The sequence below is a fragment of the Dysidea avara genome, chromosome 6 (genome assembly GCF_963678975.1).
Source record: "Dysidea avara chromosome 6, odDysAvar1.4, whole genome shotgun sequence".
Classification (NCBI taxonomy): Eukaryota; Metazoa; Porifera; class Demospongiae; order Dictyoceratida; family Dysideidae; genus Dysidea; species Dysidea avara.
The window spans coordinates 17,845,864-17,865,059 of record NC_089277.1 but is presented as its reverse complement, the minus strand read 5'-3'; the positions used below and the strand labels follow the sequence as shown (position 1 = coordinate 17,865,059).

The window sequence follows — 19,196 nt, the reverse complement described above, 5'->3', positions numbered from 1 at the left end:
GACCAGTACTAGGTAAAGTACCTGCATGCGTAGTATGGTTATAATTGAAGCTGGTTAGCCATCTGGCTGAGCCATCTATATGCTGAAATTCGGCCAAAGCGACGCAATTTTTGCAAACAAATACCAGAATTGTTGACACATCAGTGGGATAGTCTCCAACAGCAAGGATACGAAGCTTATAAGCACCTAACAATACGGCTATCTCGCCCAGTAAACGCATAGAGCAATCCAATGCATGAAATAGGCACTCACGTGATCGATATTCGAATCTCGGAAAATACAACCATAATCTATTCTTTTTTATTTATTTTATTTTTTTAACCCGGGCTTGATGGACTGCCCTTTCCTACCATCCCCAGCACAGATTGCAAGTGCTGGCCAACTGAACAAAATTAAGCAGACAAATGGGATTCCACAGTCACTAAGTCCACTGACTGTGGAGTCCTGGTGTAAACACCAATGGAAGACCGTGCCCCACGAATACACTGATTTGTTCAGTTGGCCAGCACTTGCAATCTTTGCTGGGGGTGGTAGGAAAGGGCAGTCCATCAAGCCCGGGTTAAAATAAATAAATAATAAATAAATAAAAAAACCATAATCTATTCCAATGACTGTAAAATCACTTGGAATCAAGTGACAATCAGTTTGTGTTCATTACGTTCAGCATCTCGATTAGCGCAGCAGTCTAAGACTCTCCCTATATGATACCATCACAGCCGAACACACCTTGCACTGGCCCAGACCACGCCCGAGCAAACAATTAGCAGAAATATTTACAAAAGGAGCACACTGCATGGTTCCTATTCAGAAATGAAAGCGATTCCATGTGTATCTCTGGCGATTTAAATTTCAATCACGTGAGTGCCTATTTTTTGCACCTGATTCTTTATCATCTATTGAGTTTTCTGCTTCAATGTATGTCACAGCACCCTTACGATCACTCATTTTATCACAGAATTTTGGCTATACTGCTGATACTCGTTGTAGTCTGTACTCCCGTAAGCTTGAAATTAATCAATCCAAGACTATCAATTTGTCCACTCTTTCTAAGGAACTGCTCTCTAAAAGCTTACTCCCACTCTTCAGAGGGCTGTTACTTTAGCACAGGAAAAGGGTGCTTCTAGCTGGCTTACTGCCCTACCTGTGCAGGAACATGGTTTCTCCCTACACAAGACTGCCTTTCAAGATGCCCTTGCTTTGAGATATGGCTGGATACCCTCTCGTACACCTTCCCACTGTGCGTGTGGTACCAACTTTTCTGTCGATCATGCCCTATCTTGTCCAAAGGGTGGATTCCCTTCAATACGCCACAACGAAGTGAGGGATATCACAGCTGAATTGTTATCTGAAGTGTGCCATGATGTGGATTATTATGATTATGATTATGATTACTGAAAACACAGTTACAAACTGATATGTTCAGGTAAGGAAAAAACATTACAAATCACATAGATGAGAGTCAGTTATAATTTATCTAAAAATACTTGTAGAGATTGGGATTCTATTGTGTCAGTTGGTAAATTGTTCCAATCGCGGATAGATTTGGGGTAATAGCTGAATTTATAATGATCTGTTCTAGCAAACGGAATCTCAAAATGGAAGGGGTGGTGGTGGCGGGTGGGATATGTGGTGTTGGTGAAATAATTTGGGACTGTTAAGACTGATGAGGAGTAAACAATGTTGTAGAATACTTTTAATCTAGTCACATATCGTCGGTGTTGAAGTGATGGCCATTGTAGATCTGCTAACATAGATGTAACACTACTGTTATATCGGTAGTCTGACTTGACCCAACGAGCAGCACGTCGTTGTACCATTTCTATACTTTGTATCTCCTTCTGCAAGTAGGGGTCCCATACTGCCGATCCATACTCCAACAGTGGTCTCACTATACTGGTGTAGGCTAAACATTTAGTTTCTGCAGAACATCTATAAAGGTTACGTTTAACAAAGTTTAGCATCCTTGTTGCTTTAGAGATAACTTGATTGATATGAGGTGTAAATGACATTTTTGAGTCTAAGAGAATTCCTAAATAAGGGTGTTGGGTAACTCGCTGCAAAAAGCAATTTCTGATAGTATAGTTGAAAGTAGAGGAGGATGTTAGTCTACTACAGGTAAGTACCACACACTTGGAAGTGTTTAATTCCATTAACCAAGTTTCAGTCCACTTTAATATAATGTTGAGGTCATGTTGTAATAATAATTGATCTTGCTGACTATTGATAGTTCGATATAATATGCAATCATCTGCAAAAAGTTTCAAATGGGATGAGATGCCACACTTGATGTCATTAATGTAGAGCAAAAACATCAATGGGCCAAGAACAGTTCCTTGGGGAACACCTGACTGAACTTGCACAAAATTTGAATCATGTCCATTCACAACAACACGCTGTGTTCGCTGAGTCAGCCAAATCTTTATCCAGTCATAAGTTGTACCTTGAATCCCATAGTGAGAAAGCTTGTTTAAGAGTCTACAATGCGGAACTGTATCAAATGCTTTCCTAAAGTCAATGAAAATCATGTCTACTTGGGAAGTATTATCCATGGCCAATTGTACGTCTTCAACAACAGATATGAGCTGAGCCTCACATGAATGACCTGCTCTAAAACCAAATTGCTCGTCAATTAATATGTTGTTGGTGTTGAGGTGCTCTGCAATGTGGTGATACATAATATGTTCTAATATCTTGCAACAAACTGAAATTAGTGAAATTGGCCGGTAATTGTTGGTGTTGCTTCTATCCCCCTTTTTAAACACAGGTGTTATGTTGGCTTTTAGCCAATCATTTGGTATATGTCTAGATGTTAGGGACTGGATAAAGATAACAGTTAGAATTGGAGCAATCTCTTTTGCACAAAATTTTAGAATCCTGGTAGGGATGTTGTCAGGACCAGATGCCTTACTTGGATCTAGAGTTTGGAGGAGGTTTTGTACACCATCACATGAAACTGCAATATCTGGAATTATAGGATGTGGAGTGCCGTCGCAGTTTGGTATGTCAGTGGTATTCTCTTGAGTAAATACAGACTGAAATTTGTTGTTTAGAACAGTAGCTTTTTCTTTAGAGCTGTTGATAGTATTACCATTTTCATTTAAAGGAGGTATACCATGTTGGTCTTTACGAATATTCTTTATGTATTTCCAGAAATTCTTGTGATTTGTCTTTTCATTTTCGTTGAATAGGTTAGTTTGATATTTGGTGTGAGCATTTCTAATACAGTTTGTGATTTTATTTCTTAGAATACGGTAGTCATTCCAAGCCTTTTCAGTTTGAAGAGATTTAGCTTTGCGATATAAACGAGTTCGACGGTTCATTAATCTTTTTATAGAAGGGGTAATCCATGGGAGGTTGTTTCTAGATTGTGGTGGTTTTTGAGGGATATGTGAAGTAATTGCATTGTTTATAGCTTGTTTAAAGTTGTTCCAATTACTTTCAACATCATTGGAGTAGGGACTGCTTGAAAGAAATTGCAGCTGGAAGTCTAATATATCTGATTTAACACCCTCCATATTTCCTTTGTGGTACAGATAGATGGGATGGTCTATTTTATCAGACAGAGGTTTATTTGGTAATTCAAAGCAATAGAGAATTGCATCATGGTCAGAAATTCCTGGAGTTATTTCTACATTTGATATGAGACTAGGATGAGAACACAATATCAAGTCCAGTATATTGTTACCTCGAGTAGGTACACTAATAAGTTGTTCTAGACCATGATCATTGATAGTATCTACAAAAAGTTTGTTAGTGTCAGTGCCATATGTTGGGCTGGGATTGATGTGGGCATAGCCATCCTGCCATGAGATGTCTGGGAAATTGAAATCACCACCAACTAGCAAACATGGAGATTTTTCAGGATCTTCAGTGTGCAGTTGTGATAAACAATTCTTTAAACTTATAATTGAACTACAAGAGTTATAAGGGGGCCGGTAAAGAGAGCATATATGCAATGGCTTTTGGTTATGAATGTGGAGTTTCCCCCAAATCATTTCGGCATCAGACTCACAAGAAGTAAGAGTTGTTACTTCAGACAATTGTAAGGAGTTTTTAAACCCGATAAATACACCACCACCACCAAGAGATCTATCTTTTCTAATAATTTTGTATGTATTTGGCAAAATCTCAGCAGATAAAAAGGACTCATCAATGTGGGATTCACACCCAAGAATAATGTCTATATTGTGATGTGATAGGATACTAGCAAGTTGATTTCTTTTACATAAACTTCGTAGGCTACGACAATTAATGTTCAATAATTTGAGAAAATGAGTTTCATTAGTATGGTTGATAAAAGGGTCCACAGTGCGGAGGTGGGTGTTCAAGCCTCCGACCTCCGCACTATCTTCCCGTTTTTTATTCGATACTGGTTACCATTTTTGTTTTTCTCAGCTAGTTGGGACCTTAAAGTTTTATTCAACTCTTGTTCCTTAGGTGTGAGATCTGGAGTAATATAGATTCTTCTGACATCCTCAGGGACATCTGATTTTCTAAGCTTTGTGCAGCTGCGAAGGACAGCAGCTTTTTCTTGACTAGAATTGAAAGTGATTTTGAGCAGTCTAGGTTTTTCTCTCTTTTTACCAATTCTTATTGCCTGGGTAATTGTTGTTGGAACACTAAGATATTTATCAACAATGGATGATGTTTTTGAAATGTCATGAGACTTTCTGTTGGAAGGGCCTGGATCATCACATTCTGGTAAATTGTGGACTATAACATTTAGCTTACGCTTTTCTTTCTCTCTTTCTTCATTTATCAATGATGTGACAGTGGCAGCAATATCATTTGAGGTATCGTTCATGACAATATCAGTATTAGACTCTGGAGTTGAAACAGTTTGGACTGTGTCTTTCTTAGAAGCATTGGCTGGAGGAGGACTGCCTGTAAGTTGGTCTAACTTTTCACTAAGAGACTTTACTATATTTCTGAGCTCTTTTAATTCACAATTTTGCATTGATAACAGACAATATGGACACATGTACTTATCATCGGACTCACAGATTTTCTCAAACGCTTGGCTAGTTAGACCAGAACATTTTCGATGAATCCACGATTGACATTGACCTTCGCAAAAGACAGCATCTTGACCTTCTTCTCCTTCCAAAATAACTTCTTGACAAATAGTACAATAAGTCTCTGCTTCAGTATCTTTGTGTTTTTTCTCCGTTTTGTTCAATGGCGAAGAGTCAAGAGGTCGTCCGCGCTTAGGCAATCTATTCCTCGTCTGAGACATCTGTAAAACCAGAGTCTAAGTGTTCAATGGCGTCTGTTCGTTAATGGACGGCAAATTCTGATAATAATTAACTGAAGAATACAAGAGAGCAAAAAAGTCACTAACAACTCGCATCACGTGATTTTTTTTTTTTTTTTTTTTTTTTTTTTTTTTTTTTTTCAAACTTGATCATATTGGAGGTTGAGCCTCATCTGCAGCCTCTAAGTGATGAAAGATTTCAACAGAAGACAGCCAACACTCAGGATGGCGCACGCTTGGACATTGCCATGAATGGATTTTGGGGTGGTCGTTATGAAAAATGTTATACGGACGTCAGAGTTTTTAACCCACTTGCACCATCCAACAGTGGAACCACCCTTCAGTCATGTTACAGGAAACACGAAATAACAAAGAAGAGAGCTTATGAGTTGCGAATCCGTGAAGTGGAACACAGTTCTTTTACCCCTCTAGTGTTCTCTGCTTCCGGGGGAATGGGCCATGAAGCCAGTGTTTTTTACAAGCGATTGGCGAGTTTATTGTCTGACAAATGGAATGACCCTTATGCCACAGTACTAGGATGGATTAGATGTAGATTGTCATTTTGTTTACTGCATTCAGCAATCCAATGCATTAGAGGAGCACGATCTTCACAAGGTCGTTACATCAAAAGTGCTCCTGTGGCCTTGGTGCAATCAGAGACTCAGTTTTTGATTTAATTGTTTAACTGTTATTTGTATGTATGTTCTAACTCATTTTCTTTATATCTTCATTTCATGCATTGGATTGCTCTATGCGTTTACTGGGCGAGATAGCCGTATTGTTAGGTGCTTATAAGCTTCGTATCCTTGCTGTTGGAGACTATCTCACTGATGTGTCAACAATTCTGGTATTTGTTTGCAAAAATCGCGTCGCTTTGGCCGAATTTCAACATATAGATGGTTCAGCCAGATGGCTAACAAGCTTCAATTATAACCATACTACGCATGCAGGTACTTTACCTAGTACTGGTCATTGCTGACCCACGGCGCAGTTGCTGCTCTGCTTGTCCTGTGCTCCAGAGGAAGAAACATTTTGTCTGTCGCCAAAAAGCTGCACAGATCGTGCTGCCACCAGAAACTGACCAATAAAATCAAACCACCAATACTTTGAGTTGATGATAGACTACTTGAACAATGTTGAGAGTGAATATCGTGGCATACCAAGAACCCTACGGATCGCTGCAACGAAAAATCACGTGATTTTAAGACACTTGTACCGTTTTCTACCAGAAGAAAGTGACAAACTTGGTTGCCACGCTGGTGTTATTTAAGTTACACTTAGCCTAACACATGACAATAGTTAGGCAGTTGATTGGAGGATATCGATTTTTCGCGTTGCGGACCCTACTATAGGCTACCGAACCATACCAGTGTGAAACTTGATTATGAGTCACGTGCACCGAGAATTCCCTTGAGATTATCGTTACGTCATTGGCATTGTATACTAGAAAACATCATTCCAGTCCCCATCTTTCAGTGCCCTGGGGTGACTGAACATCTTGTTAACTGGTGGCTATCACCTGCAGGTTATAATGGCAGAATATGTGAGTGTGCAATGGCGGATCCTGGATGGGGCATTTGGGGCAAATCCCCCCCCCCTCCTTTTAGAAAGAATAGCTAGCTATAGCTATCACTTTGATAATGCCAGCTAGGCCAATATCAGTTTATTACTTAAGAAATGAATACTTTTTAGCTTAAAAGGCAGACATATTACCTCTTTTTACTACATATTTAACCTGAAATTAAACTCCAACTTGTCACCCAGTACCTTCGTGTGTATTAAGCGCCTCTAGAAATAATTATCGTGTACAGATGTTTTAGCTTTTGTAGCACCTTTTAAGACTTTACAACTTTCTGCAATGGCCTAAATGGCACAAATCAACAGTGAAACACTGCTGAGAGGTGATTATTTGGTGCTATGTGTATATCAACTACAACCGATTGCAGCTAGTTATTGTTATTGTTATTATTATCTACTTTACCAGTTAGGCACTGGAGGGTGTACACAGAAGGCAGAGCCTGTTCGAGGTGTTTACCCATAGCCTAAGCGAAAATCTTTGAGCTTAATATCCTAAAGTGAAACGGGACAAATACCTAGAAGGGGTGAAAAAAAGTCGTTGATTCCCCTTTTTAATGGTGTGAATCTGAACTTGTTTGTGCCCCTCCCCTTGCCAGCTCCTGGATCCGCCCCTGGTGTGGCTATAGTTGTACTAAATATCACGCATAGCTACTACACCGCATGACAGTGGAATGCTTTACCAAGTGTCACTGTCAATGCACCAACTCTACAACAATTCTCTACACTTGTACACTAGTGATCTCTTCAATTACTTAATTACTTATCCTTAATTAATTTACTTACTTAATTACTTATACTTAATTAATTTACTTACTTATTTACTTACATTCTAATTTAATTTGTAACTAATCATTGTACTATGCTCATGCATATGAGTCTTACAATTATAAAATATATAATAATGATATAATAGCTAGCTAGTATCAAATGATTAATATGATCGAGTTTGGAAAACAAGCCAGAGACTGAAAAAAAAAAGATCTAGCTACGTATGGCCAAAAGCTAGTTTGAAAGTGACTTCAAGTATAATTTGGTAGCAAGTATATAGCTGTGTCACAGTATCACAGAATAGTACTATAGTCACCACCTAAGCATGGCACCCATATCTGTTGTATACTGGCTTCAAATTTCTTTTATTACCATTGCACAATGTTTTTTTTCCTTTACATACAGCACAAGTGCTGAAGGTCTGTCACGTTGCCACTAGACATCACTTGATAAAACAATGAGCAATGTCTTGTGCAGGCGATGACAATAAACTGTGATACTATTAATCTTTGTCTTGCTAAAGGAGGATTCAGGTTTCCAAAATTAGTAATTCATCATGAAACAGGACGTACTCTAACCTTTAATAGACTTAGTTAAAATAATTTATGACATGATACATAGTATAACATCAATTTATTGTTATTCAGTGAAAAAATATCAAGACACTCTACTGAAGTAGTCAGGCAATATTAACTGCTTCAATCGACAGTCATTTAGCTGCTGCGGAAACCCCTTCAGAAATTCCTGTGTACATTCCTGTGAAGTGTATGCATTCACAGTATGCTTGTGCTTTGGGAGGAAGCCCTGTGTAGCTGTGATCACAAAAAATACCCCGGCAGGGATTCAAGTATAAGTACCAATGAAGTATGATGCATGCCAGCAGTCTGCATGGCAAGGCTTTCCCCAGTGTTATCAAGTATGAAAATTAAGTAGCTATTCTTTTCCCAACTTGTTCTGAACAACCAATTTTGCAACTATAGTGGGGGAGGAAGAGAGTTAAAGCTGACACTGCATGACTCTATTATAAGGAATTCGTAGTTGTGTCAGTGTTTTGAACTTTATCATGGTGTCCATTCTCATGATCCACAAAGTTATTCTGGTTATGATGTATCTACATCGAAGAAGTTTCTGACCATATACATAGCTGGCTATAGAACATAATATTTATTCTAACTACTTAATACCCAGATGTTTAGTTTATGTATTCTATAGTATACTGTTAGAGGCTTGTTTTGGGCTGCTGAATGTGGTCAACTGGAGGATTTGAGAAAGCACATTGACTGTGGAGTGGATGTCAATTCAACAGATGGGGTTAGCATACAATCCATTGTGATAATTATAGCAATAATTGCATGTGTAAAAACTCTGTATTATTATTCTCACAATAAACCAATTTCACTGACAACTTTATAATTGTTTTAGCTACTCCAAAGCTAAGACTGAAAGTTTGATTTTAAACATGCATGCAGTGACTAGATCTGTATCAAAATTTATGTTTTACAAGAATGAGGCAATTTTGTATGCTGTGGCAACCTACATATGTATGTATGTATCTCAGCTTGAAGTTAGTACAAACGCCAGTCCACTACTTGTGGCCATCACTATAAACATTCATTGATTCATTGAATTGATGCATAACTAATATAAATGCCAATACCCTAAGGTCTGTCTCCTTTATAGCTTACTTTATAGCTTGAGGGTACTTGATATATGATATGCCTGAAGGTATAACACATGGATAGTAGGTGCTATTGAGTTAACCCTCTTGTACATGTACAACACTTTTACAGCTTCTTGCAACACAAGAGACAGAATCTAAAAGGCGCATAACACTATTTCGCTTCTTCAATAGTAATAATTTTGTCCTCCAGACAGTGAACAATTTTTAGTGGATAGAGAGGTTGGTTGTCCATGTGGCCAAATGCAACAATATCATGTGAAATGAAATAACCATGAAATTGCATGCCAGGCAGACGGCACTAGTTTAAACTGAAGGTTGCTGATCTCATTGGTTACTTTTAAGCACGTGACTTTCTTTTAATATGTTGTTTCCCTAGTCAACCAACTGGAAATAAACCATAAACAACCCCAGGGAATGAGCCAAGGTGATTATTACATCATTTCTGTGAGGTATTTATCCACAAAATATCCTAGCAAAGCATGCCTTAGTCATGTATAGAATGGCCTGTGTGACTGGAATTTTGTTAGCTAGTAACCCACAAAGTATCAATTCACTTGTCAAAGTTTGTGGTTAGGTGTCATACCTAATAAAAAGAATTCATACAAAAGTCCTGGACACTTTGCAGGATTCTTCAAATGCCATTATCTAATGCATGTTGGTGGCTAGTTAGAGAAGCACACTCTAATCCTTTATGTTGCAAGAAGTACGAAGTTTTCTGTGCTTGCCAGATCTGCAGTTTTGTCTTTCTACTTTATAAAGCTCATGGTTTATAACAGTATTTTCATGTTGCTTTGTAAACTGGTGTAATATTGTGTTAAGGTACGTAACTGGTACTAGCCTACTTATAGTACCTGTATTGAATTGATATGTGGCAGTAACATGTTATTCCAGTTAGATATTGACCCATACTGGTTTGACACATAATAGTCCCACCTGTATTGTTTAAACCTGAGGGCAACTGTGCAAGAATATGAGAGCAACTATGGAAAAATTTGAGAGTTTATATCTAATTGAAACTCCACTCATGATTTCATAGCCTGTCAACTTGGTCAACTGTCAAGCTGTCCTACCATAAAGTGTATACCTTTTGGTATATGGTAAAAACTTCTTTCATGATCTCTTGTATATGGACTTTCCAAGAGATTTTCCACCAAATAGATCATGTGATATCTGTCTGAGCTCAGACCTTGGTTGTACTTGTCAACAAATTCAGTATGTGTTCCAGAGGCGGCGGAAACACCTTTATTTAGGAGAGGCTGGGGTCTACTGAGCTTAGTGATACCTTGGCCTAGTTGTAAGTTGAAGACCAAAAAAAAAGAAAGGTCACTACCTGCTGTCAATAGTTTCCCTCCACCAACTAGACTATATCTCCTATAACCACATATGTAGCTTGCTACACTGCTCCTCTAAAAATACTGTGACTGCTCTATTAGAATATCTCAATCTTGACTGCTTTATTAAAGTATCTCAAATTACAGCCGCTACCGTATTTGACCGATTAATAGCCGCGGCTACTATAACTTTCAGCAAGTAAAACCATGTGGCTACTATGCGAAGGCAGCTACTATCCGAGGGCGGCTACTATGAACTTGTGTGGAACAACGTTGAAACCGGGTCACTACTGCTGACCCGGATGACCCACTGACCCGGATTAATTAGAGCCGAGACGTGTTTCGGCTAGTCTCGAGCGAGCGAACGAGTCTACATTTTGAGCGTTCGATTCGTGTTGAGTAAGTATTGCAACTTCAGGCTAGCTGTAGGTTGAAGACCAAAAAAAAAAAAAAAAAAAAAAAGGCCTTCACCTACTGACAATAGCTACCCCTCACCATAGATACCCTCAGTTTCGTGCTACATACTACGCTTACTAACAAATGGGCGTGGCTGAGCGTATGTTGGTAATGCGATGAGTGGGCGTGGCGCACGAAAGAGCTACGCGATAGCGTTTATAAGTTTCCATGTCGTAAAACGAACAATTTTGTTTCCCACGTGATCCAATCCGGGTCAGACCCGGATAAATTGTAAACCGGGTCAGACCCGGATGACCCGGAGAAAATGTGACCCGGATGACCCGGATGACCCGACCCGGTTTCAACGCTGGTGTGGAAGTAGCCTGCAGCGTTTATACAGATTCAGGAGTGGCTGACCTTGTTTAATCATCGGTAAATACTGTCATTCATTCTAACTTCTCTCAAAAACCTTGTCAAAAACGATATTTCCTGGCTTAACACAACTCCTTTGCCTGGTTGCTGCTTCAAACGTGTCTAGTCAACACTTGCCAGTATGTTCAGATACAAGCCATGGCTCCATTATCCGGGGGCGGCTCTTATGATAATAATTCTAGGCTGTGGAGTGGCTACTATCAGAAGGTGGATATTATACAAGCCGTGGCTATTAACCAGTCAAATACGGTACAGATAATTTTAGGGGGCTAAGCCACCATACTTTTTTCACAGGAGCTGCAGCCCGTCTTGCCTCCCCACCCCTGATGTGCCAGTACTACTATGGTAGGGCTGTTTGTGAACTGTCATGAATCTGTAGCTTAAGCTATGTAGCTATATTTGTATTGTGATGATTGGGCAAAAGTTGAGTAATGGTTGGGCAAAGGTAGGGTCCGCAATCCGAAAAATCAACTTTTACAAATCAATCCCCCTATCATTGTGGGATGTTCATTGTAGTATCCCATTGCTTGATCCACCATGAAACCGGAGGCACGATTGTTGTCTTCACAGAAATATCATTTTCAGTATCTCACAAGATGCAAGATTTATTTTTAAAATTTCGTGCTCAACACAAAGTACCGGATGAAACTTGCTACTTAGCCAAATCATATCCAGAGTTGTTGTAGTTGAAAACTACACACAGAAATAAGTAAATGGTTTGCTGGGTGCCCGGTACAGGGTTGCTTTCTTTGTAAAAACAGACAAAGAAATACGAAGTTTCGAATTCAAACTGCCCTACCACCCAGGGCAAGAGAAGCCAACTCTTCCTCATAGTATTTCGATACGGTTGGGTGCATAGTCTGTCTATGCTGTTAGTTTGAAAAAGATCTGAGACTTCTCACCGTCTGGGTGACGAGCGTCAAAATTTTTTACAGCATCAAAGAACTGTGTTGCGAATTCTACCCATTTCCAGCGCTTCTGCAGCCACAACAATCATCAATTATAGACTAAAACTATGGCAAAAGATGTCCCTGATCGTTTGGTAACAGCGGTTGTCAATTATTATTTCATCCACAGCTTCCACGCCTCGCTCTAAGCTATGCATCAAGGGAGGCAGCAAAATCGTCCAAATTTGACTTCACCTCTCACGTTCCACAGCAGCTTCAAATCTTCACTAGATCACCCTACATCACCATTATGCTGCAAAACATCCCAAAAACCCCGAAAAATGCACAAAATCTTTCATTTTTTATTTGAGCTGGGTGGAGCTCCTGGTGAGCTGCTGGTATACTGCATCATATGAAATCACAGAATTACCAACTACTACTACTACCAAACGTTTTGAACCATCATTTATCATCATTCTAAACAAAATTAAGTGACCATTGTGGCATCAGAAGTACCGGAAAGCACTTTGGTACCATTGAGAGAATCTCTTGAAATGACGCACGAAAATTTTGACGTTCTTCACCCAGATGGTGAGAAGTCTCAGATCCTTTCCAAACTAACAGCATAGACAGACTATGCATCCAACCTTATCACATCACTATGAGGAAGAGTTGGCTTTTCTTGTCTTGGCTGGTAGGGCAGTTTGAATTCGAAAATTTGTGTTTCGTTTTCTGCTTTTTGAGAGAAAGCAACCCTGTACCGGGAACCCAGTGAATCATTTGCTTATTACTGTGCGTACTTTTTAACTACTTTAACTCTAGATAATATCTAGCTAAGCAGCAAGTTCTATCCTGTTCTTTGTGTGGAGCCCGAAATTTTAAAAATAATTTTTGCATCTCACGAAATACTAAAATCGATATTTCTGTGAAGACAACAACTGTGCCTCCGGTTTTATGGTGGATCTAGCAATGGGATACTACAATGAACATCCCAAAATGGTAGGGGGATCGATTTGTGAAAGTTGATTTTTCGGATTGCGGACCCTAGCAAAGGCCCACCCATGCACACACTTGGCCATGCCACACCTATTGGTACATGCAAGCAAATCGCCATTGGTAGGCCTGCATCAAATATGCCAACATAAAAGCATAATATGTGCAATACTAGTGTGATGTTAGAATATTAGGTGGATATTTCCAACTATGGAGCTTATTTCCATAAAAACAGATTTTTATATTCCCTAATAGAGCAGTCAGTGGAAACTGCAAACTCAAATGCATTGTGCACAGCTCCTTAGATTGATACTCTCTAATAGAACAGTCACTCTGTAGTGAACTATATACTTTAATAGAGCATGTGTTTCAAGATAATTGTAAAAAAATTGCTAACAAAGAGCATATTGCAAGCATAATGGGAACACTGAAGAACATAAAAGGTGAAATTTTTGGGAAATTTCTGAAAAATTTTGAGAACATAATTTATTTGACTAAAGCATTGGCATTTATTCATCCACAAATACAAAACCCATACCAGATATATGAATAGGTGACCTGTACATTGAGGCATGTTGGTTGGCTTGAAGATGCATTATAATAAATTGTGACACTTGATACTTGGAGATTAGTTTACATCATCATTTGTATTTGATGTCTCAAAGCCATTGTTTGTTTTGAAATTAGGAAATTTTTACAGCTATGCTATCAGTAATGATGCACAGTACCTACCAGCAGTATTGATACTGTATATGTCCATAACTATAATCTAATTCTAAATTCATTAACACTGCATATATGCTGGTATTGTATTTAACCTAAAGAAATTGTGTGGGCAAAAATCAAACAAATTAGAGTGCTTTTGTTCCATACAGCACTGAAAGTAAATACAGTACTGCATATGGAAAATATAGCACTATTAATCATGTGTGTAACATTTTAAATCGCCAGAAATAGCCAAAGCAATGCCATCCGTTGGTTTTATGATAAAACTTGTACTATGTATAGACACTTACTGATACAACCGACACAGTTCGAGTCTACAAAATGAATGCTTCCAACAAGAATGACCAGAAAGCACTTTAAACCACCACGACACTTGTGAAAAAATAGCACTCTAGCGTGGTGTTGAGCCAAAAATAGCACTCGGCTTTGCTTTGTGCTGTATTAGTCTCTCACCCATGACCTCATGCTATTTTTTCCATATTGCACTCACGGTGGTGCTTAACTACTACTACTATATAAGATATTTGTATGGCACTAGCACTGTTGCTGCAGTTACTACCAACATTGCATTTAATCATTTGAGCTTCCCATGTAGGAAGTATCTACCTAAACTGGTTTGTATGATTCAATACATCAACTGCCTTTAGATGATAAATTGTTGCATTGGATAGGAGCAATTATTCACAGAATTCAAATTTAAACGTGAAGCAACTATAATATCTTTCATGGTATAGCTTCCAAAGTCTTTATGAATATATATACGGTTAGCGGCTTTATACAGTTGGAATCACAAAAATTGAATCGGTTCATCTGTTACTGCATGCAGTGGTTACACAGCCAAACATCTTTAATGCAAACAAATGGACAGTGTCTGCAACATTAAAAGTTGTGTGTATGTACGTACGTGCATGTATGTGAACGTATGACTGTATGTATGTATGCATATCATGCATGCATGCATGAATGTATGTATGTGTGTGTGTGTGTGTGTGTATGTATGCACATAATGAATGTATGCAATGTTTGTTGTATTATCATGTGTATTATCATCATCATTATGGTATAGTGGGCAGGCAACACAGCATTGCTTATCGCGGTGAAATACAATCACTTACAAGTAGTACTAATACTGATATCAAGAGGAGCTAATATAAATCAAACAAATGAAGTAAGTTTACAAAGCAGCTGTAATTCTATATAGTGTAAATGTAGGTCTTATCGTCTATTTGAAAGTATTGAGAAATGTCGGAGCTTGCCAATGGTTGAAGCTACGTGTGCCGATTTTCACATGCTGACTGCTTACAAACCAAACTGATTTATAACTTGTAAAGCCATACCAAAAAATTATTCCTTGTTAAGGCTGAAATATGCACTTCAATTTATTTTGATTCATTAGAAACTTGACACAAATATGTTTCCTTTATATGTATGCTGGTTATATCATGCAGTACAGTAGTACTGTATAGTAATAGCAATTGGGCCTAGAACAGCGAAGAAATTAAGCCCATGGCCTTAACCATAGCCCAGTTATACTTTCCTGGAGGCATCAGTAAAAAAATATCAACTGCAACAGCAGCAGCAGCTACAATGAATGCATCATGGCAGGGGCAGAGAACAGTACTCAAAAGTGGGTGGGGGGGGGGGGGGGGGGGGGAAGTCATGTAAGTTACGAAGTGTTTTAAAATCATTAACTGTACCTTAGTGTGCAAAGCACACTAGCATGTGAATCATGTCAATACTAAGGGGATCTGGGGCATGCCCCCACAGGAATTTGAATGCTTTGAGATTGAATCTGAGAGCATTTTCAGTGGTACGTACATGTGTATTTGAATAGGATATTCCTATAATATTATGGCAATGACTATCATTAAGATCCTAGATACACCAGTAATTGAAGGCATTTCAGATTGACTCATGCTTTTGATTACGTATAGATATATATGTTAATGAAAACATAATTGAATTAATTGCAAAGCAGGATCAACTCATATGATTCCGCTGAATGTTCTATTAGAGTAGTTAGGTGACTGCTCTATTAGAATATATCGATCTTCTGCATTCCCAGCACAGATTCATGTAGTATTCCATTTATGTGTAACCTTTAGCTAGTACAAATCTCAGTATATCAAGGCAAAGTAAGTTGGATAATGACTAGAGTAGATGCTTTACTTTGACAACTGGGCATTGGAAAAAGTGAGGGGGCCGGCACTGACCTCCACTGTTGAAAGTGGGGGCCATTTCTCCGCCCCTGCATCATGGAGATACCTCCTTTATGTCCCATTTCTTTCTCCATTACCGCACATGTAGCTATGTATTAATGCATTATGGCTTTAGTGCTGGCTATCACAAGAATTGTCCGTGATTTCTGTAGTGACTGGATTGATTGCAGAAGGACTTCTTGTACAGTTCTTTAATTGTAATGTTGTAGAATATAGTTGAAAATGAAGCAGAATGGTCATCTCACACTGGGTGAAAAGTTCCATGTCAGCTTGTAGGTAATGAGTATAAAATGTGTATGAAATTTGTCATTTCAGCCACATTTCATAAGTAGAAAATTAGTAGATTTCAGTAAAGTTTCATACAGAGGATAGAGAAAGATTTACTGCATCTATAATGGCGCTGGAAATGAGGCAGTGAAGAAATGTACATTTTAACACTGTGAAATGCATACAGGATGTAAAAAATCCTGTAGCTGAAATCAACATTTTCTATACTGTGCATCTGCTTTATACTGCACTAGTAATATAGCTAGCAATGTCTCGCTCCTGTGTTGTATTTACTACCCACAATACGTATTTCATTAATAAGTAAAAAAGCACATCATTTGTACAGCAACTATAATTTTCAGTTCACAAATTGAAGCTCTTGACACCTTCAGGATTCTGTTTTTCTGAGGGATGTTACATCACTTAAAATTAATGTAGATTGGCTCTTTTACTTCTGTCCGTTGAGTGCAGCTTTCTTCTCATAATCTGTTTCATCAATAGTTCTTATAGGTAGCATCTGTAAAAATTTTGTTACAATAAAATATTGCTATGGCAATTTTTTCTGTGGCAAACCTTGTATGCTATTCCTGATACAGTGTCATTCATAGCTTTCACAAGATCCAGCCATGATCACAAGTTTCTTCACTGCCAAACTTCAATAGACCACAAAATACTCATTTCCAAGAACTATAGCAGAACTTACTATGTGATTTCTTGCATCTACAGTACTACCACAAGACATCATCAGCAGTCCAAGTTTTGAAAGCATCAGCAACTACTTTTGTCACTTCCTTTGACAACTTTACGTAGCTAGGTGATGTTGATGGTGGATCCCATTGCCATGCAATGATATAGATAGCAAATTAATAGCGAATCATGAATTAGCCACATCTTCTTACCTCACAATTGCTACAAATGCAGCTCTTCCTATATGTCTTTCTGCAAAGTTCCCTATGTCAGGGTAGCTTGCAGTCATCTATAAAGTAGACTTAACCAATTCACTGTGAGGTAGTTGTACTAAAGATGATGAGTGCTTGTGGAATGCACCCTCAACCAGGGGAGTGTTATCCTGTACTCCTTTTGCCAGCAAGCAACATGTGATTTTATAGTTGCCAAATGCGTGTAGCACTGTAGCTAGCTACTGTAGCAAAGGTACAATTGTGGCGTCACTAGAAACTGGCGGAAAAGGATGGAAGAAGCGATATCTACGAACGATCATAAATGCTCTATATATACCTGCAGGTAAGTCTGCCATGGAGCACAAGCACTGCTCTAGTTCTGGATGACAACAAGCTGCATCATAGTTATAGAGCCTCGTTGTTAACTGCAAACAATCGGGAGAAATATGCAGCGAAGGTGATTGTGTGCAATCTGTGCATGCATGCATGCTGTTGAAAGAGCAGTGACCTAATCCATGTGCAGCCATATAGCTAGTGCGGTGGATGCACTGTGGCTAATTAGATTGTTCACACTGAATTAGTAAAAATATTCATGTACTTAAATGCATTCCTGTCAACTTCTTAGTCAGCCGTTAACCTTAGGCTACACCAACAAAGCAGAGCCCAACACACACACATACAAACACACACACACACACACACACACACAAACAAACCCACAAAAGGCAATACCTTCAGCTACCATTTGCCTACCTGACTGGGACATCTGTGTGCTAGCTACTCATGTAGGCTGGTGCTAAGAGTCATCGTAAGCAGAATCCTTCGAGGGCAGGACTAGTATTATATGCAACTCACAGAAAGGTGTACCATACAGCATCTCATGTGAATGTGTGGGCATGGCAGCCCAATTAAGTCTCACCTGTACCTTCACTCACTACATATGTTATACTAAAGCTATGGATGGTCTGCCTCCCCAGTTGTCACCAGGTTGCCATTTAACACCTGGGCAAACTAGTCTGGGCATCAAACCTGACTGAAACCTTTCAATTACCAAACTCAGACCACTTGTCTTAAGTGCATCTCTCTCTCTCTCTCTCTCTCTCTCTCTCTCTCTCTCTCTCTCTCTCTCTCTCTCTCTCTCTCTCTCTCTCTCTCTCTCTCTCTCTCTCACACACACACACACACACACACACACACACACACACACACACACACACACACACACACACACACACACACACACACACACACACACACACACACACACACACACACACACACACACACACACACACACACACACACACACACACACACACACACACACACACACAAACACACACACACACACACACACAAACACACACAATACACACACATGCACACACTAGCTACCACACAACATAAATTTTTCCATGTATGCAAAGCGCTGATTGTGCCTACTAAATGTAATGGATTTGATAGTGACAGACTGTTAGCAGCTACAGAATTGTTTTTTTTGTGATTTGTAATGTCTGTATAGGCCATGCTTGCATGCATGCATGAGTCAAAAGCAATAGCAAAGTATAAGTCCTTTCAACTATTGGCACACAGACTAACAGCTGTTGCTTCAAGCCACTAAATGGATATAACCATTAACACTAACGAAATAATGTGCTGTGGTAGATTCCCAGTATGCAAATTCATAGAGTAGATTTCTGCACTACACATCACTGCCTGCTTCAAAGAGCTTTTACCCAATATGCTTCACACATCGCTGTACCGA

At 39.0% G+C, this 19,196-nt stretch overlaps 1 pseudogene; it reads left to right on the top strand.

Moving 5' to 3' along the window:
- Positions 1–913: 913 nt before the first annotated feature.
- Positions 914–9,218, top strand: LOC136259305 (uncharacterized; annotated as a pseudogene).
- The last annotated feature ends 9,978 nt before the right edge of the window (positions 9,219–19,196 follow it).